General features: G+C 44.1%; 1 long non-coding RNA gene across 1 annotated transcript; it reads right to left on the reverse strand.

Annotated features, from left to right (window-relative positions):
• Positions 1-3,020: 3,020 nt before the first annotated feature.
• LOC137320505 (uncharacterized) lies at positions 3,021-4,811 on the reverse strand. The gene is made up of 3 exons (XR_010962562.1): positions 4,691-4,811; positions 3,800-3,838; positions 3,021-3,204 (listed from the first exon to the last, which is right to left on the reverse strand). It is a non-coding gene; the product is annotated as an uncharacterized lncRNA (long non-coding RNA).
• Between the last annotated feature and the right edge of the window lie 16,828 nt (positions 4,812-21,639).

Raw genomic sequence — 21,639 nt, forward strand, 5'->3', positions numbered from 1 at the left:
TGCGGCGAGTGACTCACCTCCTGACTACCCAAAGCCTTTCCACCATCTACAAGGCGCAAGTCAGGAGTGTGATGGAATACTCTCCACTTGCCTGGATGAGTGCAGCTCCAACAACACTTAAGAAGCTCGACACCATCCAGGACAAAGCAGCCCGCTTGATTGGCACCCCATCCAACACCCTGAACATTCACTCCCTTCACTAGTGGCGCACTGTGGCTGCAGTGTGTACCATCCACAGGATGCACTGCAGCAACTCGCCAAGGCTTCTTCGACAGCACCTCCCAAACCCACGACCTCTACCACCTAGAAGGACAAGAGCAGCAGGCACATGGGAACAACACCACCTGCACGTTCCCCTCCAAGTCACACACCATCCCGACTTGGAAATATATCACCTTTCCTTCATCGTTACTGGGTCAAAATCCTGGAACTCCCTTCCTAACAGCACTGTGGGAGAACCTTCACCATACGGACTGCAGCGGTTCAAGAAGGCGACTTACCATCTTCTCAAGGGCAATTAGGAATGAGCAATAAATGCCGGCCTCGCCAGCGACGCCCACATCCCATGAACGAATGAAAAAAAATTCTACATGGATTTTAGCAATGCTTTTGACAAGGTCCCACATGGCAGACTGGTCAAAAAAGTACAAGCCCATGGGATCCAAGGGAGAGTGGCCTGTTGGATCCAAAATATGATCAATGGCAGGAAGCAAAGGGTAATGTTCCATGGGTGTTTTTGTGACTGGAAGGCTGTTTCCAGTGGGGTTCCACAGGGCTAAGTACTAGGTCCCTTGCTTTTTGTGGTATATATTAATGATTTGGACTTAAAGGTAGGGGGCATGATTAAGAAGTTTGCAGATGATACAAAAATTGGCCGTGTGATTGATAGTGAGGAGGAAAGCTGTAGACTGCTGGAAGATATGAATGGACTGGTCAGTTTGGCAGAAAAGTGGCAAATGGCATTCAATCCGGAGAAGTGTGAGGTAATGCATTTAGGGAGGGCAAACAAGTCAAGGGAGTACATAATAAATGGGAGGATACTGAAAGGTGTAAAGGAAGTAAGGCACCTTGGAGTGCAGGTCCACAGATCCATAAAGGTAGCAGGGCAGGTAGATAAGGTGGTTAAGAAGGCATATGGAATACTTTCCTTTACTAGCCGAGGCATAGAATATAAGAGCAGGGAAGTTATGCTGGAACTGAATAAAACATTGGTTAGGCAACAGCTTGAGTACTGCGCACAGTTCTGGTCACCACATTCTAGGAAGGATATAATTGCACTAGAGAGAGTACAGAGGAGATTTACGAGGATGTTGCCAGGACTGGAGAATTTTAGCTATGATGAAAGATTGGACAGGCTGGGGTTGTTCTCTTTGGAACAGAGAAGGCTGAGGGGTGATTTAATTGAGGTGTACAAAATTATGAGGGGCCTAGATAGAGTGGATAGGAAGGACCTATTTCCCTTGGCGGAGGTCAATAACCAGGAGGCATAGATTTAAAGTGATTGGTAGAAGGATTAGAGGGGAGCTGAGGAAAACGTTTTCACCCAGAGAGTGGTAGGGGTCTGGAACTCACTGCCTGAAAGGGTGATAGAGGCTGAAACCCTCAACCCATTTAAAAAGTACCTGAATATGCATCTGAAGTGCCATGACCTACAAGGCTATGGACCAAGCGCTGGAAAGTGGGATTAGGCTGGGTGGCTCATTTTCGGCCCGCATGGACGCAGTGGGCCGAAGGGCCTCCTTCTCTGCCATAAATTTTCTATGATTCTATGAAATCTCCCTGACCTCGGCAACGTGAGGCCCAGGCGATTTTAATTCCCAAGCCTCATCTGCGTACCGCCGGTCAGCTGCCCGCCCAAAATTCGCTGGAAAAGACAGTTAGCTGGTGGTAAGGAGCAGAATTTTGGGCAGCAGGAGGCTGCCAGCCGGCACTAAAGGGACAGTTGCCGGCAACAAGTTAAGTCATGAAGGTGGGGTTTTAGGAGATCTCGTGTGAGGGAAGGAGGCGAGCCCAGGACAGGGGAGGATTCAACTTCTCTCGTGGGACCAGGAGGAGCACTCCTGCTCCTCTTGGTCCCACAGTGAAAGTAAAAAAACAAAGCTGTTTTGGCCTCTTCTGGCCCCGGATCCTCTTCCCATTGTCTTCATCTGGCAGGAATGCCACAAGAGCTTCCCCATTCAGGCCACAACTAAAATTACAGCCGAGGCCTGATGATGTCATCGGACCCTGACGTGCATATTTAAAGAAGGACCTCAGTGGCTTCGGGCTAGTGTCCTTGCTGCCTGCTCAGAAGAACAGCTTATAATTGAAGATGGTGAGATTGGTGCGGGACTTTGACTGGTAAGTCTCCAAGCTAAATTTAACAGCGTGCCCGCCCGCCCGGTTTCTGCCAGCGGGTAGAGTTAAAATCGTTCCTATCATATTGCTTTTTGTGGTACTTTACTTGCACATACTGGTCTACATGGTATAACAATATTCACTGCGCTCTGAAAGGTAATTCATTGTGTATATCATTTTGAGTTGTGACAATGGGATAAAATGCTATATAAATGCAAGTGTTATTGCTTATTATTGTCATTTCTTTCTCTCACTTATACAGCAATATTAAATGGATATTTTCACTTGCATAGTCTTATGTGCCTGACTGAGGGTCTTGGTTCTGTCAATTTGGTGAGGTTTTTTGTTCCCGATAGTTTACATCACTTTTTGTATCTTCATTTCATCTTCCTTTCCAACATTTCCATTCAGCATTTATCTAGAAAGTCCACAATTGTCCATTCTTACCACATAGTTAAACCACATGAGTCTGATCTCTGGACAGGTGTAATATAATCTGCTATTGTACACTCTGATTTGTGACAACACCTTGCCATGACTTGACACTCACTGATGTCTAATTTTATCATCAGTGTACTTAATCAGTTTTCAGTTGCTTTGGACAGCTGCCAGATCTTCTTGAGATAAAGTAGTCCTCAAAGCAAGGACAGTTATTTTGAATATATTGACCTTGGTTCCTTTGCTGATCCTGCACTTCTTCATAATGTTGTCTGTTCCTCCTTGTGGCAGTCCTACACATTTATTGGTCCAAGAGCTGATGAAACCACGACTGTTTGTATAGTGTCCCCAGTGTGAAGCTGTTTCCATCACTTAGAAAATTCATATTTCTCTGGAGTTCTCCAAACATTATCTCTCTTGGCAGACATTCTGGGACATATAATGGGAGGCACAGCTTAGTGTTTATGGTGCGCATAAGTGCTAAAATAAATCGGTTAATGCTTCTATTATGATCCCAAAGTAATTTTATATCAACATATTAAGAATTTATATGGTATATTGCACAGTGTAATTTCTAGACAATAGTTTTTTGTAACATACACTCACCCAATTCACATAAAAATGGAATACAAGACAGCAGAAGATATTTCCATTGACAATTGGGCTCTCATTCTTTTCAATGGGAGGTCAAAGTAGCAACACAAGTCAACCAAAGGCTGAATTGCTCAACAAAAAGAGAAACTGAACCATGGGCTCGATTTTCCCGGGAAATCGTGGATGCATGGGGGCGGTGGGGCTCCGAAAATCGGGGAAATCCCCTTCGGGTTCAGAGCCCGGCTCCAACCCACCGACATCCGAGTTCCCCATGGACGCACCTGTGTGCGCGCGGGTGTCCCGAATCCGGAAGTCCCGTCGGCAATTAAAGCCGGCGGGATGATAGTTAAAGAGCCAAATGTACCTCACTGAGGTACTTGAGGGACTTTACTTGTGACAGATTACGTAGTTAGAACGATTTTTAACTTACCTGAGCGGCTTTCCCACAGCTTCTGATTCACCCCTAGTTCTATGGATTGGATCAGGCAAAAAGAAATGAAATAAATTAAATTAAAAAACCTTTGCACGAAGTTAAAACACAAAATCAACCTACCTTTCCACCCTGCTCCGATGTCCGATGTCTCCCTCTCCGATCTCCCCTTCTTCACCCCTGCTCTCCCCTTCTTCACCCCCCGATGCCCCCCCGATCTCCCCTTCTTCACCCCCAGATGTCCCCCCCGATCTCCCCTTCTTCACCCCCCGATGTCCCCCCATCTCCCCTTCTTCACCCCCCCGATCTCCCCTTCTTCACTCCCCGATGTCCCCCCGATCTCCCTTTCTTCACCCCCCGATGTCCCCTCCCGATCTCCCCTTCTTTACCCTCCCGATGTCCCCCGATCTTCCCCCTCCCCCCGATCTTCCCCTCTCCCCCACTGATCTTTCCCTCTCCCCCGATCTTCCCCTCTCCCCAGCCCCGATCTTCCCCTCTCCCCCGACCATCCCCTCTCCTCCAATCTTCCCCCTCCCCCCGATCTTCCCCCTCCCCCCAATCTTCCCATCTCCCTCCCCCCACCGATCTTCCCCTCTCACCAACCCCGATCTTCCGTTCCAGCGTCGGATGACGTCTCGCTCTCTCTCTTTCTCGTCCCCCCCCGCCCCCACCATCTGCGTTGCAGCTCCTGACGGCAGCCAGCCTGTCAATCAGGCTGGCTGTCGGGTGCGAAACCCAGAGAGCATGTTGATCACCATCAATTACGATATGATCGCCTCGGAAACGGTAAGGTTTGTTTATTCGGGTTTGCCCCGCGCACCTTCATCCCCCCCCCACTGCTGCCAACCCATCACCATTTCAAAATTGAGCCCCATGATACAGTTGACAGACCTTGGAGTTTCCACCTTCCATTATAATGACGACACCTCAGTCAATAATATGCCATTCTGAATTCTTGATCATTATGTAGATTTCGGGGGTGAATTTGCACGGGGGTTCTCTCGCTCGTCCACTATAACTTCAGTTGGCAAACATGGAAACCCCGGAGAAAAGGTGTAAAAGCCATTTATGCCATTTTTCCATAGGACCAAAGAAAGAGGATATAAACATCCTTAGGTTAGCAGCAATAAGCATTAATATTACAGTAATTAACTAATCAAACATTGCAAATAATCTAATTGATGTAGCAATAGCCCTAAGCTACTACACTAATCACCATAAGCACAATTTTACACAGAAATAAATAAAAGGAGACATTTTACCTACGCAAATCATAATACTGGAATGAAAAGGAAAAGAAATATGGAACTTGCATTTATATAATACTTTTCATGTCCTCAGAATGTCCCAAAGTGCCTCACAGCCAACAGATTACTTCTAAAGTGTAGTTACTGTTGTTTTGTAGCCAAGTGTGGCAGCCAATTTGCGTGCAGCAAGGTCCCATAAATAGCAATGAGATAATGACCTATTAATCTGCGTTGACCTATTAATCTGTGAGTTGAGGGTCAAATGTTGGCCAGGGCACTGGACACTGGAAAACCTCCCCTGCTTGTTCAGTAATACCATGGAATCTTTTACATTCACCTGAACAGTCAGTGGGGGGGTGTCAGTTTAGTGACTGATCTGAAAGATGGCACCTGTAACAATATAACACCCCCTCGGTACTGCACTGAGGTGTTGGCCTAGATTATGCGCTGAAGTCCTGAACTAGGGCTTGAACCCACGACCTTCTGACTCAGACACGAGAGTCAAAATACTTTTAAAAATGAGACACTTTTTAACTCTATGGAAACATTCACAGAAAATACTGTTCAGCTGATAATGTGCTGGGACCTTATGGGCAGATCACTAAGTAGGGTGAACTCTTTCCAGCATCTGCCTACAGTCTTACAACACAGCCGTCACAATGTAATACTCTATTAATACAGATTACTTCATTATGGATCATATATAATTTTCTGATTTGCTTCTTTGCTTCAGGCCAATATCTATAATCACAAGTTTGCCTCCAGAATTATAATGGTACTTTGATTGCTGAGGCATGTAGCATGCAAATCAGAATTAAACCGTGCACTGAGTGCAGACAGTGTTTGGTACGAAGGGTCCTCTGTCTAGTGAGCAACTGTATGTATAAGACCATTTTTATTCATGTACACTTCATAGCATTGTTCAACTTGACCTCTAGTGTGTGCAGATAGCATCAGACATCATTGCACCTATTAACATCCATTTACCAGCCACAAATGATTGCCTCTCTGAAAGAAAAGTTACAGCCTAGCAATAAAGCATGTTCATCAATTAAATAGGGGGTGTGATTTCTCCATGGCAACTGCTGAATAGGATACAGAATGTGCATCCAGCTGTATGCTTGGTCCTTTGGGCTTGTTAGAATTCAGGAGATTCCAGTAGGCTTAGTTCTGATTGAACAGTAATTGAGGTATGATCAATAGCAACCCCAAACCATTTCTTTGCAAGCAACTTAGAAACAGAGATATCACTTAATTCCCCCAAAACTATCTGCAGTTTTCATAAAATGAATTGGATGCAAATAGCTGATCCAAATCAAAAGAAAATTTTGCAGAGGATTTCAAATAGCCGTAGACTTTTAATTAATAAGATCATCGGTTGTATTTGATAAGATTTACCGTGAAAATGCTCGGGTTGTGCATGTCAGTTCCCCCTGGCACCGACACCGCCAGAGTTTGCACAGACAGTAGGAGGACACCTAATTTACATGCGGCAGGCGAGTGCCTAGGCCACCACAGGCATATCTCTGGCACCTGCCTACACTTTGCGGCCAGAAACTCCTGACCCCAGCCATGTCCCCCGTGGTAAGTGAGCCAATCAAGAATTTTTTTTAACAAACACTCCTTTCTTTGGGGTTCCAGGTCACTTTTCTGGCCTGAACCCCATCAGGTGGGGTCCACTTTCATCCATTTGGAGGTTGGTATGCTTCAACCAGCTTGACATACCAGCCTGCAGAGATACCCGGGTCCCAACTGAGCTGAGCAAGTGAGAAGTCCCGTAACAGCAAGCTCCCCACCCCTGACTCCAGGTCCCTGATGACATTTGGGATGGTAGAGATTCTGCCCTTTACAAGGCATGTTGGAAGCTCTGGAAATGGCAGAGACACACCTCTTCCCACTGCTTCTGCCAGAGTTACAGCGGGAGACCAATGGGAGCATGGCGGAACCCCTGCAGATTTTTGGGGCCAACCTTTTTTATCTTATATTTGGGCATATGATCACTAGGCAAATTTTTAGGTTCAAATATTAGATTGGATTCTGTGAGGTACAAAAATGTGGCACACTATTCCACAACAACATGAAAATACAAAAAATAGGTCAGTTAGCATTTGAGAAGAGAAAACACAGGTTAGCATTTTGGGTAGAGATCCTTCATCCGAATAGTTTTGACAAAAAATCTTCAAATGAAACCTTAACCAGTCATTTTTCTTTCCGATGCTGCCTTGGGATGTCTATTTCCAGCATTTCTGTTTTTATTTCAGATTTCCTACATTCACAATTGATCTTTTTAAGCCCCTTACCTTGTTAAGTAATTTTCTCTTCCACCTTAACTCATTCACAATCTCAGTTCATACCCCAAACCTACTCTGTACAGCATTGACAGTAACATCCCCAGTATGCAACAAAAATAACATTACAGTACCCTGAGGTACGTTGTGTAACACTTTTTCAGAATAACTACATTGTACATCTCTCACCCACCAGTTAACAAATTCTAGGTCTTACCAACTTCTATACATGCAACAAGGTCTAATAAATGGAATTGGATAATACGATTAAGTCTGGAAATCTTAATCAGAAATCCAAAAATCCCTTTTACAGGAGTAAATTAAATATGTAAGTATAAAATATAACTGAACTTAAGGTTATCTTAAGAAGTTCAAAGAGGCTCCTTGATGGCTCAGCAAGATTATCCAGTCTCAGGTTTGATTCCCATCTGTGTTGAGTTAGCTGATGGCAACTGGCGTGCTTCAATTGGCTTTAGCACTCCTGGTTTTCATAGGGGAAATCAGGTTTCTGAGCACTCTCCAGTAACCACCATTGGAAGAGTGTGTGTGTGTGTGTGTGTGTGTGTGTGTGTGTGGATACTGGATGAAGATAGAATTGGGTTCAGCTGGTAAAATAGCCTGCTGACACTCACTATCAAGTTGCAAATATGACTAAAAGCTATTTGGTTGCTACACTGCATCCTAGCAAGGAGTTAAAGACCGTGAATTTCCTCGGGTGTTCACCCGTTCGGCCGCCGTAACTTCAGTGGAAGATCAGTGAAACCCCGGACACACATGTCAACAGGGTTTCTGATAACCTTCTGCCAAAGTTACAGTGGCCAATCAGGAAAACCTCCAAGGAAATTCCCAGCAATATTTTCAAGAGCGATGCGAGGAGGGAAGGTGAGGGAACAAAACTCAAAGATATGGCGAAGGAGGTGTATCAGGGCTTCTGTTCCTCTCTTCCATTACATTGTGGGAGATCTCTTCTCACTATCCAAGGAATTTCAAACTTTAAAATGAAGCTACCTCATAAATACTATGACAGTCCATATGCTATGCGATATTAAATACTTTACTTGGGGAGAGTATTAGAATCATAGAATGATGCAGCATAGGAGGCCATTCAGCCCATCGTGCCTGTGCCGGCTCTTTGAAAGAGCTATCCAATTAGTCCCACGCCTCTGCTCATTTCCCATAGCCCTGTGAATTTTTCCCCTTCAAGTATTTATCCAATTCCCTTTTGAAAGTTATTATTGAATCTGCTTCCACCTCCCTTTCAGGCAGTGCATTCCAGATCATAACAGCTCTCTGCGTAAAAAATGTTTTCCTCATGTCGCCTCTGGTTCTTTTGCCAATTACCTTAAATCTGTGTCCTCTGGCTATAAACCTGTCTGGAACGGGAAACAGTTTTCCCTTATTTACTTTATCAAAACCCTTCACGATTTTGAACACCTCTATCAGCTCTCCCCTTAACCTTCTCTGCTATAAGGAGAACAATCCCAGATTCTCTAATCTCTCCACCTAACTGAAGTCCCACATTAACAGCTGTTCTGGTAAAACATATCGGGGGAAAAAATCGATAGGGCCTATTATTGAGCATTGGTAGCATGATCCACTATTACCCTGCACCCAATGGCTCCTGCGTAGGCAGGGCGAGACGTTCGTGAGGCCTGAGGACTTACCTGCAAGCTGGATTGGAAATCAATGCTTTGGATACTGTTGGGGGAGATGGCTTATCAGGGGAAAGCAGCAAGAGCCAAGTTCGTGGCACCACGGGTGGCTCTGCTGCACAAGAGGGGAGGAAGAAGAGTGGCAGGGCTACAGTGATAGGGGATTCAATTGTAAGGGGAACAGATAGGCGTTTCTGCGGCCGCAAACGTGACTCCAGGATGGTATGTTGCCTCCCTGGTGCTAGGGTCAAGGATGTCGCGGAGTGGCTGCAGGACATTCTGGAGGGGGAGGGTGAACAGCCAGTAGTCGTGGTCCATATCGGTACCAACGACATAGGTAAAAAAGGGATGAGGTCCTGCAAGATGAATTTGAGGAGTTAGGAGATAAATTAAAAAGCAGGACTTCAAAGGTAGTGATCTCAGGAATGCTACCAGTGCCATGTGCTAGTGAGTATAGGGACAGGAGAATAGACTGGATGAATGCGTGGCTGCAGGGATGGTGTAGGAGGGAGGGATTTAGATTCCTGGGACATTGGGACCGGTTCTGGGGAAGGTGGGACCTGTACAAGCGGGATGGATTACAACCTAGCAGGACTGGGACCAGTGTGCTCGCGGGGTTGTTTGCTAGTTCTGTTGGGGAAGGTTTAAACTAGAGTGGCAGGGGGATGGGAACCTTAGCGGGGAGTCAGAAGGGAGTAAAGTTGAGAGCAGCAAGAGAGGGCAAGACCCAAGGGAAATTTACAATACAAATAGTACAAACAGTTGTTCAAGAACAAGTGAAAGGGAAAAGCGTAGAGCAGCAGAAAGAAAGTGTACTTTAGACACTACAGATAAAGTGAAAACTAGAAGGCGTAAGGCGATTAACCCAGCATCAAAGCTAAAGCTCAAGCTAGGGTGTGCGGCCCAAGGAGTATAAGGAATAAATTAAATGAACTACAGGTTCAAATTCAAATTGGAGGGTATGACATGATAGCTATTACTGAGATGTGGCTGCAGGATGGTCAGGATTGGGAACTAAATAAACGGGTTATAAGGTCTACAGGAGAGATAGGGAAAATGGAAGAGGGGGAGGAGTAGCCTTAATGATTAGAGATGAAATCACTTCAATGATAAAGGAGGATATAACGAGAGGTAAGCAACCAACAGAGACTTTATGGGTTGAATTGAGAAATAGGAAAGGATCTAAGACTATAGTGGGGGTTGTGCATAGGACCCCTGGCAGCAGCTCTGAAGTGCTAGATTGTATAAATGCAGAGATTAGACAAGCTTGTAACAAAGGTATAGTGGTCTTAATGGGGGACTTTAACCTTCACATAGATTGGGAAAAGCAGACTAGCAACTGTTAGAAAGGTAGTGAATTTCTTGAGTGTGTCCGGGATAGTTTTCTACAGCAGTATGTCCTGGAGGCAACAAGGGGGCAAGCCATACTAGATTTAGTAATGAGTAATGAAATAGCGATCATAACATGATTGAGTTCAATGTAGTGTTTGAAAGGGAAAAAAGTGAATCAGCTGCTAAGATTCTAGACTTGGGCAAGGCCGACTTCAATGAGATGAGACAGAGACTGTCCACAGTAAACTGGGCAAATCTGTTAATGGGTAAAACAACTGATGATCAGTGGGAAATGTTTAAAGAAACATTTAACGTGATACAGAATCGGTTTATACCCCTGAGGGGCAAGAGCTCTACTTGCCAAAAAAAACAGCCATGTACAACTAAAGAGGTAAGGGACAGTATAAGACATAAGGAAAGGGCATACAAAAAGGCAAAAAATGGCACAGATCCTGGCGAATGGGAAAGATACAAAGACCAACAAAGGGTCACAAAACAGATAGTAAGAGCTACAAAAAGAGAGTATGAAAAGAAACTTGCAAGGGATATCAAAACCAATACGAAGAACTTTTATAGTTACATTAGGAAAAAGAGGGTGGTCAGGAGCAGTGTTGGCCCCTTAAAAACTGAAAGTGGGGATATTGTCATTGACAATGGGGAAATGGCGGACATGTTGAACAATTACTTTGCGTCAGTATTTACAGTAGAAAAAGAGGATAGCATGCCGGAAATCCCAAGAAAACTAATATTGAATCGGGGACAGGGACTCGATAAAATTAACATAAGTAAAGCAACAGTAATGAAGAAAATAATAGCACTAAACAGTGACAAATCCCCAGGACCAGATGGTTTCCATCCCAGGGTTTTAAAGGAAGTAGATGAGCACATTGCATTTTCCCTAACGATAATCTTTCAAAGTTCTCTCGATTCAGGAACTGTCCCTCTAGATTGGAAAATTGCACGTCGCTCTGCTTTTTAAGAAAGGGGAGAGAGGGAAACCAGGGAATTATAGACCAGTTAGCCTAACATCTGTTGTGGGGAAAATGCTGGAGTCTATGATTAAGGATAGGGTGACTGAACACCTCGAGAATTTTCAGTTAATCAGAGAGAGCCAGCATGGATTTATGAAAGATAGGTCGTGCCTGACAAACCTGATTGAATTTTTTGAAGAGGCGATTAAAGTAGTGGACAGGGGAATGTCAATGGATGTTATTTATATGGACTTCCAGAAGGCATTTGATAAGGTCCCACATAAGAGACTGTTAATTAAGATAGAAGCCCATGGAATCGAAGGAAAAGTACGGACTTGGTTATGAAGTTGGCTGAGCGAAAGGCGACAGAGAGTATGGATAATGGGTAAGTATTCACATTGGCAGGATGTGACTAGTGGAGTCCCGCAGGGATCTGTCTTGGGGCCTCAATTATTCACAATATTTATTAACGACTTAGATAAAGGCATAGAAAGTCTCATATCTAAGTTTGCCGATGACACAAAGATTGGTGGCATTGTAAGCAGTGTAGATGAAAACATAAAATTACAAAGCGATATTGATAGATAAGGTGAATGGGCAAAACTGTGGCAAATGGAATTCAAAGCAGACAAATGTGAGGTCATCCACTTTGGATCAAAAAAGGATAGAACAGGGTACTTTCTAAATGGTAAAAAGTTAAAAACAGTGGATGTCCAAAGGGACCTAGGGGTTCAGGTACATAGATCATTGAAGTGTCATGAACAGGTGCAGAAAACAATCAATAAGGCTAATGGAATGCTGGGCTTTATATCTAGAGGACTAGAGTACAAGGGGGCAGAAGTTATGCTGCAGCTATACAAAACCCTGGTTAGACCACACCTGGAGTACTGTGAGCAGTTCTGGGCAGCGCACCTTCGGAAGGACATAATGGCCTTGGAGGGAGTGCAGCGTAGTTTTACTTGAATGATACCCGGACTTCAAGGGTTAAGTTATGAGGAGAGATTACACAAATTGGGGTTGTATTCTCTAGAGTTTAGAAGGTTAAGGGGTGATCTGATCGAAGTTTATATGATATTAAGGGGAAAAGGTAGGGTGGATAGAGAGAAACTATTTCCGCTGGTTGGGGATTCTAGGAGTAGGGGGCACAGTCTAAAAATTAGAGCCAGACCTTTCAGGAGCGAAATTAGAAAATATTTCTACACACAAAGGGTTGTAGAAGTTTGGAACTCTCTTCCACAAATGGCAATTGATACTAGCTCAATTGCTAAATTTAAATCTGAGATAGATAGCTTTTTGGCAACCAAAGGTATTAAGGGATATGGGCCAAAGGCGGGTATATGGAGTTAGATCACAGATCAGCCATGATCTTATCAAATGGCGGAGCAGGCACGAGGGGCTGAATGGCCTACTCCTGTTCCTATGTTCCTCGAGTTGACACGAGGATTCGATGCAATTTGCACTTTCGACCAGCAGGGGAAGCCCTAATCTCTTAAAGGGAGGATGGCTCTTAAAATCTCTTAAAGGTAGCTGGTACCTGTTATTTGCTAAAAATACCAGTCTGCTGTCTGCACGGAGTCTGAACAGAGATCAGTCATCGCACATGTCAAACACAGATGCCAGTCCCATCCCTATGTTTACAAACTGATGAGTTATGTTGGAACATTGAATAAAGGTTGCGCACTACTAAATCCCATATCCTCCAATCTGCTGATCTGAGTTGGTACCAGGCCTGTGAGAGTGCGTGCATCAAGGTTCTTTGATGATGCACTAGAGACCTTGGTGCAAGAGGTGGACAGAAGGAGGGACATCCTATATCCGAGGGGTGCCGGGAGCCCTCCAAACATATGGCCAAAAGCAGTGGGAGGCAGCGGGGGACGCAGTCAATGCCAGGCGCACAGGACTATTAACATGGATGCAGTGCAGGAAGAAGTTCAATGCTTTGACATGAGTGGTCAAGGTGAGTAAGGTCAAATGTCAAGTGGCGTCTCCTACCAACTGCAACACTAGCTACATCCACTGCTCCACGCACTACACACCCATTACCCATCTACCAACAAACTCTTTCCATCAGTACTCAATTCTTCCAATCAGATGCTTTCTCTCACCCTTACACATTGCCACTGTTGCAAGCCGCCCACCCACAACTCACAGGCCACACACACTGGCAGCTATTCAAACATGACAGGCACATTACCCAGACGCACATCCCGCTTTCTTACAGGAGAAGGTGGCGCATAACAGGAGGCAGCAATTCCTGTGGCATTTAGCCCCTCGAGCCTGTTCTGCCATTCAATGAGATCATGGTTGATCCGTGACCTAACTCCATATACCCACCTTAGCCCCATATCCCTTAATACCCTTGGATCACAGGAATCTATCAATCTCAGGTTTGGAATTCACAATTGAGCTAGCACCAACTGCTGTTTGCAGAAGAGCGTTCCAAACTTCTCCCACCCTTTGCGTGTAGAAGCGTTTCCTAACTTCACTCCTGCACGCCCTGGCTCTAAATGTTAGGCTATGTCCCCATGTCATAGTATTCAAGTATAGGAGACCGCCAAAAGCAGTTACAAATATATCAGCAGCCAGAAGCAATAATCCAGCCACTAACCTGTAAATCCTGCATGGTTGCTTTAAATAGCATTGGTTGGGGTCCTCCAGGCACCTTAAAACACGTTCAGATGGTCGGGGTTAAGACTGTGTGTTGAGTTGAGCGTTAAATGCCAAAATGGTGTCTATCACTTTAAATCAGTGGTGCACATTGATTGTATCCATTTTCTCCTTACTTTACATGCTTCCAGTGTTCGGTATTTGCGCATGCACTCTTATCTATACCAAGATGGCGTTCGGCACACAACATGCTGGAAACGTGCGTGCGCAGCCAGGACACCACCTGGGAAGTTCGAGAGGCGGCATAGCACCGAAACAACTGGCGCTACACGGCCCAATTTAGCGCCCTTCCTTTCAATTACAGAATGTTCCAGTTAATTATAACCCTATGTTCTAAAAGTCCAGGTAAACAATTAAAGATTTACAGAGGGCAAGTGTTTAGGACAGAGGTTAACCAAATAAAGACTTTCTCAGTGCAGATGCTGTGGTATGTTCACATTTTTATAAACGTGACTAAGCATTGGCATGTGTCCAGCTCAGGGGATGTAAATTCAGAGATAATCAACCGAGTGTGTATGAAAACTAACAGAGCAGCAGGAAAAATTGCTGACAGCCTTGAGGCTAAAATCACAGGAGATCTTACCTTGGAGTTATACAATAAAATCATTCTGATTTTTTAAGGCCTGCAGTGCAAGATTCTTGCAAATTATTAAAATACAAAAGGGGCATTGAAATAACCACATAAAATATTCCATAAATAAGTTATTAGACTTATTGGTGAAATTAGTTGGTTAATATCTGATTTACCACAGATATGTAATATTGATATGATGTCTTCTGCATCACTTCCATTGTCAATGGGAAATAACTCATAAGATCTTATAGTGCCCTGCTGCTCCGAGATTGGAATCCAGAAGCTTGTCGGCCTAAAGACAAGGTCAGTCCCTCAATGCTTGCAGGCCTAGAAAAGACCGATAAGCAGTTTTCTTTCTCAGTAGTCAAGAACAGCGCCTGCGCTTGCCCTCAGCAAACACAGGTACTGCTGGGCTTATCAGGGGCATATCTGTCAGGATTCCTGGGGTATCCCGGGAATTCCTTCAGACACAACTCAAACTGTTGCTGGGATTCAAGAAGAAGATTCAAGGGCAGAAGAAGCGTCCATGCTCCCAAATCAGAATTTGCTGCCGCATTACTAAGAAGGGTGGAAACATTTTCTGATCTGGGTTATGGCCCAATTATAGTTCTTCTGCCAGGTCTGCTCTGGAAATTAACCCTATGAATGAGCACAATTTCTATCCTGAAGGCTGTTTTTCCTGAATTGCCTTCATCCCATGCTGGCAGGACCTGAATGCAATGACAATTAATCCCTCTGGAATCGATTGCCATTTGCTATTGTATCTGTAAGACCCATTGTAGGGTCAGGATGGAAACTACTCTCAACAGGCATAAGCCCGGCTGGGTGTATCAAGGGCACATCTGGCCATATTCCAGGGGTAGCCTAAGTATTCTCCCAGACATGGTCCCAAATTACTGTTGGGATATAAATGGGATGAGTGTAAGAAGCACCTACATTCAGGTTCAGTCCCTTTTCTGACCTCTCTCTGCCAGATTTATGTCGTCATTATACTAAGAAGATTCCACAATTTCTAAAAGCTCCTAGGCCTTGTGGATGGGGAAGAATGTTGTCTGTAGATGGCAGCAGGCCAAGGCTGAATGGTAGAGATGTGAGGATGGATGAATATTCTTAGTTTTGCTTGATAACCTTGAGGGTCAGGGAGTATTTGTACAGAATGTCCCTTCGGAAGATTAAATAGCTGAAATAGCTGCAGTCCAAGATAGGATGGGCTGTACATGATCTGTGGAAGTAGCAGCTTTGAAGGGTTGCAGGACCTTTCCTTATTCTATGATATTTTATGTTCTTGTCTTTTAAGGTACTGTGTATTTTGATAGTAAGCTATTTCCAATGCAAAGATATTTAGAAAAAACAGATTAGAATCCATTATGCAATGTAACACACCCTGGTGGCTCAGATATTCAATTATCATTAATCTCGGGAACATCCAGATAGCAAACACTTGCTTTAGAGGTTATCGTAGGAGAACAGTTTACTCAAATGCCCCTTGAAATGACAAAATGTGTAAACGTTGTGATATAATTAATGCAAGGTTATCGAGTGACAATCTGCACTGGATTGCCAGACAATTATGTGGTTATTCATTATTAATGCGTATCAATTTGCACCAGCTAATTTAGCTCATTAAAATATTCTTTTAAAAACATGAGTGACGATTTTAACCCCTGCCTGCCTGGCGGGAACTTTGGGGTTAAAGTCACGTCTGTGGTCTCCCTGCACCCTTTCTGCACTGTTCCCGCCTGTACCCCCCCCCCACCCCCACCACCACCACCTTAATTGATCTGTTTCTGGCTGCCCGTCCCTGGTAAGCAGGGTCCTAATTAAAAGATCAAAATTGCGCTCCGATAATGTCAGACCCGCCCCCACTGAATTTTAACTCAAATTCATGGATGCTCAGCCCAATCTTAAACCTGCCAGCAAAACCCATTGCGATTGGTTTCTGTGAGCTCCTGAAGCTGTCTAAACAGTCACACATCATCGTTGTCTGCTGCATAGTGCACAACATTGCCTTACAGAAGACTGTATTTGGAAGAAGAAGAGCAGCAACATTAGTCTTCATCAGATGAGGAAGACCTGGGGGAAGGAGAGGAAGGAGGGCCATATCAGAGTCTTTTAGCCATAGATCTCAGAGATCAGTTCATAGCTCAGCGATTCTGCTGAGGTTCTCACACCCCTGCCCTGAGAACTTACACAGAGCCCCTCTGCATAACAGTCCTTCTTACATTCTTCACCACTCCCTTCATCCTGCATTGAAGAACATTCAAATCATTCAGACAACTTCTATATCAATTACATTCTAACCATGCAGACTGAAAAGCTGCTAGTAAACCACCCTGCAGACCAAAGTCCCAAAGTGATTCTTTAATGCCAAACATAATAAAATGCCTTCCATTCATTTCTCACTCAGCTGATCAACCCATAGTGCTTTTCTTTAAAGAAGGTTTCCTAACTCTACTACATCTACGAGGTGCACCCACAGTGGCCTAAGCAGAGTTGGTGGAGGCTGCTGTTCCTCAAGTTGCAGACCCTTGAGATGCTCGTGGTCGGTGACTTCTGGGTGCTTGAGCATGTGAGGGCCGGAGCAATCTGGCCCAGCTGACTCACTGGCACCATGACAGGCACTGGTTGAGGGGGAGGGAAAATGCTTAGATGTGCTGACGTCCTGAGAGAGGTCACCACGCACTGCTCCCATCGCACCACTGCCAGTCCCTTGGTGCTGGAGATCATTACTTCCAGTTATCTGCGGGAAAGCAGATTGCAGAAGATGACCGACCCCTTCAAATCACCCAATCCATTTAATCCACAATTCATTCTACTGTGAAATTCAGAGTCTGCATGGCAGCCATTTGAAATTCCACCAAAGCTCCAAATCGTGCTAGCGTTGACTCCATGTTGTAGCATTATCTTCTGGATAAGATGTTAAATCTGCCTGTCCAGGTGAACGTAAAAGATCCCACGGGACTATTTGATGAAGAGTTGGGGAGATCCCCATGTTTAGGCCAGCATTCATTCCTCAACCAACACCAACAAAATAGATTAACTGATTGTCCATCTCATTTACTGCAAATTGGTTGTCGTATTTGCTTACATAACAGTGACCACACTTCAGAAGTAATTCATTGGCTGTAAAGCACTGAGAATCTGAAAGACACTAAGTAAATGCAAGTTTGTTCATTCTTTATCTCCAGCCTGCATTTCCTTCAAGCGTATCTTCTCAAGATTGTGGAAATTATCTAAGAATTACTGGCCAAATTCATTATCACCCAGCAAACAACCTTCTACATGGTTACAGCACGAGGTGCCTAGCAGCAGTACTGGCAAGATGAAATATTTTAAGTGCAGTCATTGCCATAAACTGTCCGTTTCCACCTGTTATAAGGGTAAATGAGTTCAGACTGCACAACTACCATTAGTGTAGTACACTAAAGGAAACATTTTCCATTACATTCCAAAATGAATCACATGCTGAATGATTTTCCTTAGAAGATGCCGCCATTCGCTAAAACCAACCCAAAAGACCACAGATAGCGGTCGACATGACATAGACTCTGAATCCTATCCAGAGTGAAACCGTAACTGGAGAGACTGTACTAATTTCTTATATTCCACTGATCGTGCATTCAGGTAAATCATATTCTCACTGTGGTGACGTCCGTCCTGATTTTCGGGAGGACTGCATCCTGGCAGCTAGAGTTTCCATCAGAAACTAGTGATGCTGAACTGGAGAGAATAATTTATTTGTTTTTGGGGCGTGCAGGGATTGAGGGAAATGGTGAGAAGATGGGTAGGTGGGATCATCTATCGAAAGTGGAGGGGTTTGTTGGGAGTTTACATGTTAAGAAAGGTTTCCAGGATGACAAATAAATTATCTATGCATTCTGTCAACTGAGTAATGAATTAAGATAGATCAAACTTGAAAGGGTTAATGGCTGTCACATCCAACATATTTACCTGGAAATGGAAAATAAAGAAATATGTTCCAGGTTTTTTTTATCAGCTCTTGCTTGGATTTCCTCTAGAATAGGGAATATTGCCTTTTTGGAAGAAATCCAAACTTATGTTGATTATATTAATAAAATTTGGACTGTCTCATATTTCAGATTATGATCTGCCCTCATTCCTAGGATTCAGTTTTTGAACCGATAGCTGAGCAATAGAACTCACAATTAATTGTAATAGAGCAGTTCTCAAAAAGTTGCCACTGTTTTCATTCCTGCCTTTATAAAAAATTATAGCAGTTGTAGTACAGGATCATGCTGGTTCTATACGAGAATAAGGAAGAAGATGCTTATTAATAGGGCAATTATAATGCACATTTTGCATTGTTGCAAATTGGTTGAATCTTCACATCAGTGCGACATCTGGAGTATCACTCCACGAGGGAGCCTCACACCATTTCGGTTTCACACCAACTGCAGTATAATTGAAACTGGTGCAAAACAAATTGACTCCCTGGAAACTTTCTTTGTTAATCTTTATAATGTTTTCAAAGATCATCTGTCCCATTACACAATTGCAGTTTTGCTGGCCTGATTGCAGCATGGACCAACGATTTTAACTTTGGGCTGATAGCTCCACTTTGCTTTCAGCAGATGCAAGGCACAAACTAGTACCTCTGATATAATGATTCCCTAAAACACAAGCTGATAACAAGGCCCAGCCTTATATTATACAATGTCCTTTGAAGAAAATGATTTGGAGCCCTTCAATCTTGATCAGCAAATGTAAATTTTTTATACCCCATTGCCAAAGCTTTCTATATCAGTTATTCAGATCTGAAACCCAAGTACTGAGGGATTATCCTGCTTGAAATGAATAAGCATGTATTGTTGTCACTCTCATTAAGACACTATTAAAACTTAAATAACCGCAGGCATAATTTTTTAATTTTAAATTTACATTTGTCTAATTTTATTGAGCCAGAACTTGCTCAGAGCGGCGTGGTAACGTTCACAGCAGCTCCTGCGATTTAAATATACAAATTTACTTACTCCGGGTTCCTTGGCGTAGACTTGTGTGATTTGGAAGTTTTCAAAAAATGCGCGACATCAACCCAACCTCTGAACAGCGTGGGTTGAATCTCATGGGAAATGTCTGAGCATGGAAGACACGCCCACAAAATCTGTCAGGAAGAGAAGTAACACCCACAAGTAGGCAAGCAAAGTTTATTAATTTAAAGTAATATTCTGCATTGCAAGTAATAATTTAATTTTTTTAAAAATAAAAAGCCAAAGAAGTAATTTAATTAAATTAAAGAGACAGAAGTGAAAAGTAAAAAATCATTTTTTTAACATTTTAATTTTTAATTTTTTAATGACCAAAAAATATTATAAACAATTTTACAACACCAAGTTATAGTCCAACAATTTAATTTTAAAATCCACAAGCTTTCGGAGGCTTCCTCCTTCCTCAGGTGAATGTGGAACTGAAATCCTCGAACCTCTCGCATTTATAAATCACAGAACAATGCCTGGTGATTACAGAGAGTCTTTTCAACTGCCCGTTGCCAAGGCAACCAAAGTGTTCAGACAGATCGGTGTTACCTACAGGCCCACCGAATATACAAACGGCCAGAAGTAAAAAAACAGATGATGTGGAGATGCCAATTAAAATCACCTTCGATAACCAGTTCTTTACCCAAACACACGGAACAGCCATGGGGACCAAATTCGCACCCCAATACGCCAACATTTTCATGCACAAGTTCGAGCAGGACTTCTTCACTGCACAGGACCTCCAACCAACGCTATACACCAGATACATCGACGACATTTTCTTTCTATGGACCCACGGCGAAGAATCACTAAAGAGACTACACGATAACATTAACAAGTTCCATCCCACCATCAAGCTCACCATGGACTACTCCTCAGAATCAGTTTCTTTCTTGGACACACGAATCTCCATCAAAGACGGGCACCTCAGCACCTCACTCTACTGCAAGCCCACGGACAACCTCACGATGCTCCACTTTTCCAGCTTCCACCCTAACCACGTCAAAGAGGCCATCCCCTATGGACAGGCCCTGTGAATACACAGGGTCTGCTCAGACGAGGAGGAATGCGATGGACACCTACAGACGCTGAAAGACGCCCTAGTAAGAATGGGATATGACGCTCGACTCATCGATCGACAGTTCCGACGGGCCACAGCGAAAAATCGCATAGACCTCCTCAGAAGACTAACACGAGACACAACCAACAGAGTACCCTTCGTTGTCCAGTACTTCCCCGGAGCGGAGAAACTACGCCATGTTCTCCGCAGCCTTCAACATGTCATCGATGACGACGAACACCTCGCTATGGCCATCCCCACACCTCCACTACTCGCCTTCAAACAGCCACCCAACCTCAAACAGACCATCGTTCACAGCAAATTACCCAGCTTTCAGGAGAACAGCGTCCATGACACCACACAACCCTGCCACGGCAACCTCTGCAAGACATGCCAGATCATCGACACAGATACCACCATCACACGAGAGGACACCACCCACCAGGTGCATGGTTCATACTCCTGTGACTCAGCCAACGTTGTCTACCTCATACGTTGCAGGAAAGGATGCCCTGGAGCATGGTACATTGGCGAGATCATGCAAACGCTGCGACAACGGATGAACGGACACCGCGCAACAATCGCCAGACAGGAGGGTTCCCTCCCAGTCGGGGAACGCTTCAGCAGTCAAGGACATTCAGCCACCGACCTTCGGGTAAGCGTACTCCAAGGCGGCCTTCGAGACACTCGACAACGCAAAATCGTCGAGCAGAAATTGATAGCCAAGTTCCGCACCCATGAGGACGGCCTCAACCGGGATCTTGGGTTCATGTCACGCTACACGTTACCCCACCAGCGAACAAATGTTATCTGTTTTTAATATAACGGGTCAATTGCTGTCTTTTCCTTCTGGATGTTTCTATGTTTCTACCTCTCTCGCTCTGTTTTTTTAATTGGCATCTCCACATCATCTGTTTTGTTAGTTCTGGCCGTTTGTATATTTGGTGGGCCTGTAGGTAACACCTATCTGTCTGAACACTTTGGTTGCCTTGGCAGCGGGCAGTTGAAAAGACTCTCTGTAATCACGAGGCATTGTTCTGTGATTTATAAATGCG

The sequence above is a fragment of the Heptranchias perlo genome, chromosome 4, assembly GCF_035084215.1.
Source record: "Heptranchias perlo isolate sHepPer1 chromosome 4, sHepPer1.hap1, whole genome shotgun sequence".
Lineage (NCBI taxonomy): Eukaryota > Metazoa > Chordata > Chondrichthyes > Hexanchiformes > Hexanchidae > Heptranchias > Heptranchias perlo.